Source organism: Balaenoptera acutorostrata, chromosome 9, assembly GCF_949987535.1.
Source record: "Balaenoptera acutorostrata chromosome 9, mBalAcu1.1, whole genome shotgun sequence".
NCBI lineage: Eukaryota > Metazoa > Chordata > Mammalia > Artiodactyla > Balaenopteridae > Balaenoptera > Balaenoptera acutorostrata.
Window position 1 is genome coordinate 99,518,863 of NC_080072.1, and position 5,130 is coordinate 99,523,992.

The 5,130-nt window shown below is 36.4% G+C and overlaps 1 non-coding gene across 1 annotated transcript; it reads left to right on the plus strand.

Moving 5' to 3' along the window:
* Window positions 1-1,000: 1,000 nt before the first annotated feature.
* TRNAD-GUC (transfer RNA aspartic acid (anticodon GUC)) lies at window positions 1,001-1,072 on the plus strand. The gene has a single exon. It is a non-coding gene; the product is annotated as a tRNA-Asp (tRNA).
* The last annotated feature ends 4,058 nt before the right edge of the window (window positions 1,073-5,130 follow it).

Genomic DNA, 5,130 nt, shown 5'->3' on the forward strand with positions numbered 1-5,130 from the left:
AGAAAGACTGAAAACAAATGAGCTATGTATTCAAATCTGGAGGGGGAAAAAAAAACCAGTAGCGAAAACCCAAATAAACAAGAAGGAAATAATAAAGATTAGAGCAGAAATCAATGAAATTAAGAATACCAATAGTGGGCTTCCCTGGTGGCGCAGTGGTTGAGAGTCCGCCTGCCAATGCAGGGGACACGGGTTCGGGCCCTGGTCTGGGAAGATCCCACATGCCGCGGAGCAACTAGACCCCTGAGCCACAATTACTGAGCCTGCGCGTCTGGAGCCTGTGCTCCGCAACAAGAGAGGCCGCGATAGTGAGAGGCCCGCGCACCGCGATGAGGAGTGGCCCCAGCTTGCCGCAACTAGAGAAAGCCCTTGCACAGAAACGAAGACCCAACACAGCCATAAATAAATAAATAAATAATAAAAATAAAGGAAAAAAAAAAAAAAAAGAATACCAATAGTAGCAAATACAGTACAAATGACTAAAAGAAACCCCAAAATTTCTTTGAAAAGACTCATAAAATAAACATTTTCAAAAAGACTAATAAAACATCAAGAAACAAAAGAGAAGTTTTTCAAATAACCACCGTACAGAATTAAGCAGGAAATAGAACTCAGATTTTAAAATATAAAATTTTAGAGCAGCTATATACATATATACAACAATATACATTTGAAAGCCTTGATGAAATACACATATTTCTCGAAAATATATAATGCTGAAATTGGCACAAGATAAATATAATACTTGAAGACTAATAACAAAATGACAAATTAAAGTAGTAATTAGAAAAACCTCCCTGTTAGATTTTACAAAAGTCCCATGGTGTTTTATAAGTATTTTTAGGTAAATTCTATTAAAATTTCAAGGAATAAGTAATTAGTATCCAACACAAATTGTTCCAAAAATAAAAAATAGGGAAAGCTGTCTAGATTATTTTATGAACTTGATATAACTTAGTATAAAGTTGATACCAAAAAAGAAAAAGAAACTTTAGGGAGTTCCCTGGTAGTCTAGTGGTTAGGATTTGGCACTGTCAGTGCTGTGGCCCAGGTTCAATCCCTGGTCAGGGAACTGAGATCCTCAAAGTCGGGTAACTCCTGCAAGCTGAGTGGTGCAGCCAAAAAATAAAAAAGAAAAGAAAAAAGAAAAAAAAAGAAAAGGAAACTTTAGTCCACTTTTATTTAAGAACATAGGTATAAAAGAAACTTAAATAAAATATCAGTGGACTTTAATACTGTGTTAAAAATAAATGCATCTTATTCAAATAATGGAATACTAAATAATATTTTTAAAAACTATTGCTCTACACAACAATCCACATTGTTGAGTGAAAAGCCAGACACATAAGACTCTCAACTATTTGATAGTTTGAGAATATCCATTTCTGAGAATTCAAGACAGGGAAAATGAATCTATAGAGAGAGGGTTCAGAAGAGTCATTACCTTGGGAGTGAGTGGCTGGCCATATAGACTGGTTGAGGGAAGGAGTCAACTGCAGTGCTGAAAATATTCATTATTTTGGTCTGAGTGGTATTTAAATGGATGTATACATATGTAAAAATTTATTAAGCTATACATTTAAGATTACTATACTTTACTGAATGTAAGTTATACTGCGATGAATAAAAAAAGTACTTCAATGGGAAAATTTTATCCCAGTAATGGAAAAATAGTTCAATATTAGAAAGTCTATCAATATAATTTATCACTTTAAAGTAGGGGTTGGCAAACTTTCTTGTAAAGGGTGAGATAATACATATTTTAGGCTTTATGGGCTAGACAGTATCTATCTCAATTACTTAAGTCTGCCACTGTGGCGTGAAAGCAGCTATAGACAATATGTAAATTAATGGACATGGCTGTGTTCCAATTAAACTTTATTTCATTAATAAGTAATTTTTAAAAAACTCTTAGGAGGGACTTCCCTGGTGGTGTGGTGGTTAAGAATCCACCTGCCAATGCAGGGGGACATGGGCTCGATCCCTGGTCCGGGGAGATCCCACATTAGTTAGTTAGTTGCCGCGGAGCAACTAAGCCCCTGTGCCACAACTACTGAGCCCACGCGCCACAACTACTGAAGCCTGCGCACCTAGAGCCCGTGCTCCACAACAAGAGAAGCCACCACAATGAGAAGCCTGTGCACCACAACGAAGAGTAGCCCCTGCTTGCTGCAACTAGAGAAAGCCCGTGTGCAGCAGTGAAGACCCAAAGCAGCCAAAAATAAATAAATAAATGAAAAAAAAACCTCTTAGGAAAATAGGAACTTTTCTAACTTGATAAGGACTAGACAACCAAAGCCTTTGGCAAACATCATACTTAAAGAAGAAACTTTTGATGTATTCCTATTAATGTCCACTATTGACATCATACTGTTCAACAGAATACTGAAGGTCTTGACCAATGCAATAAGAGAGGGAAAAGAAATAAAACAATATAAGTATTGGAAATAAAGAGATAAATAGTTACTATTAGCAGATAATATGATAATTTAATGAGAAAACTCAAAGGAGTCAACAAACTTTTAGAACTAATAGGAGAGTTTAGCAAAATTGCTGGTTTCTAGATCAACATAGACATTTGAATATAGGAAGCATTAATACCACTGACAATATCTAGGGGACAAATCCAGGTTTCGAGGGCAGAAGTTTATGCAATTTGAGGAGCCCTCTTTAAGAAAAATTTAAAAAATGTACAGATCCAAAATTAGGTATAAAATAAAAGTTTATTTAGAATAAGAAATCACAACTAATTACAATTTAAAAAAGCTGAACAGCACAATGAATGTCACAAACAGAAAAGCAACACGTTATTTTAAAAATTAATTAATCACCTGACTTACCTATAGCTCTCTATCTTTATATCCAGATGTCTGGTGAGTCAGGACAGTGGGTGGAAGGAATTCCATGAATTCTTGGAAGCCACTCTGACACCAGGATGCCTAGCAATGACTAAACCATACATGGAAGTGATTGTGACCACATGGATACATCCCATAAATCCCAAATTAGATGTATCCCCAGCTCAAATTCCCTTTAGCTGGACCCCCAAAATACCTGTGATCACTCCAATACTGCCCAATAGTAAGGGAGGTGCAGTGGAGGGGAGGCTGGAATGGAAAGAGACAGCAGACTTTATACCATTTATGGCTAAAATATTCTATTTTTGCAATTTTACAATAACATGTTCACATTTCTAGGCCCTTCCCAGGATCCTGGAGAAGACAGTGGACCAGCCTCTGATAAAAGCATTGAAAACCACAAAAGCCTTAGGGATTAACAACAAAGGCACAAGATCACAAAGGGGAAAAAATATTAAACTTTACCAAAACCATTAAATGAAAGACCTAAATAAAAAGAAATACTATATCCATGTTTGGAATGACTTAATCTTGGGAAGATGTCTATTAGCCCAAAATTAATTTCCACATTCAATTAAATTCCAGCAGGAATTTTGGAGAATTAAACTAATTGATTATAAAATTTATATAGAAGAATTGAGCCCCACAAATAATTAATCCAATTAGAAAAGAAGCAGCAAAAAGGCAACATTTGTTCTGCTGACAATCAAACTGATTACAATAAAAGCATAATAATAAAAACAGTGTGTTATTGCATAGGAACAGACAAATAAGCCAAAGGAATAGAGTAAGGGACCAGGAACAGATCTAGACATACATAAACGAACTATATAGACAACAACAAGTCTGAATAAACAAAACTACAAGGGAACCCAGCATATGATAGAGGTAGCGTCACAAATTAGTGAGAATGATGAATTATTTAGCCAGGAGTATTGGGAAAAGGTGCCTCTGTTTCTGGAAATAAATTAAGTTAGATACCTACTCAACACCATATTAAAAAAAAAATTCTAAATGGAGAAAGATCTAAATGTAAAAAGTAAAATTATAAACACAGATAGATGAAAATGTGTTAAAAAAATAACTATGAACTTCAAAGTCAGCGTTTCTTTGAAAAGATTTAAAAAAAAACCCATAAGGTGCAAAATAAATGGATTTGATCACATCAGCATGAGATTTCTGTTTTTTAAAAAACAGTATAAACAAAGTTAACAGAGGAAACAGAGTGGGAGTAGGTATTTTTAGAAGTTGAAAACTGACAAAGGTTTAGTATGCAGCTTATACAAATAACTACAAACCCCTAAGAAAAATACAAGGATCTAAAAGAATAAAAGGAAAGAGGCTATAAATAGGCCATTCACATAAGTGGCCCTTTGAAGAGCTAATAAGTATAGGAAGAGTAGCTTAATCTTTAAACACAAAGTCAGGTACCATTTTACCTTTTTCAACTGGCAAAAATGAGAAAATTGGAATCATATCAAGGACTAGTGAGGAGGTGGGAAAGAGAAGCCCCCAGTCCCCGTTAGTGGGAAGAGTGAGTCGTGCTGCAGAGAAATCTGGCTGACCTTAGCTGTGAGGGTCCACACACCCTCACCACACTCACTGTTGGGTGTACAACTTCAGAGTCTTGCCTCTGTGAGACAGGCGCAAGGAAGTGCCAGTCGTGATGAGCCTGCCTGGTGTCCTTCACTGGGAATGGGTACATAAAACGTGGCGTTGGCATATGATGGGATGCCACACAGCAGTCAGAAGTAATGAGCTGCGTCTAAGTTCAGCAACTTGGGAAGATCTCACGGGCAACCCAAAGGGAAGAAATGGAACAGACAGAAGAAGCGATGGCCTGAAACCATTTATGTAGATTTCAAAATACAAACAACATTATGTTTTTAAAGGGTGCCCATACATCTAAATAGACAAAACCCCTAACGTTAGAATGGAAGGACATTTTAACTCCTTGGGTTTGACACAGGAGACATTGTAATGCAGCTACACCAAAATGTAGCAGGTCTGTTACTTATTACCCAGGAATGTCTGCTGTGGAGACCCTAGCCTCTTACCTTGCCCCTGGGGTGGGGTTTGGGGAAGGTGTGAACAGTCTGCTTTGCGTGTGACTTGGCAGTAAGAGCAAGCTAAGTTTTTTTTTTTTTTATAATTATTTCTTTAAATATCTCCTGCTTTAACCATGAACTCTTTTTTTAAAAAATAATTAATTAATTAATTAATTAATTTTTGGCTGTGTTGGGTCTTCGTTTCTGTGCTAGAGCTTTCTCTA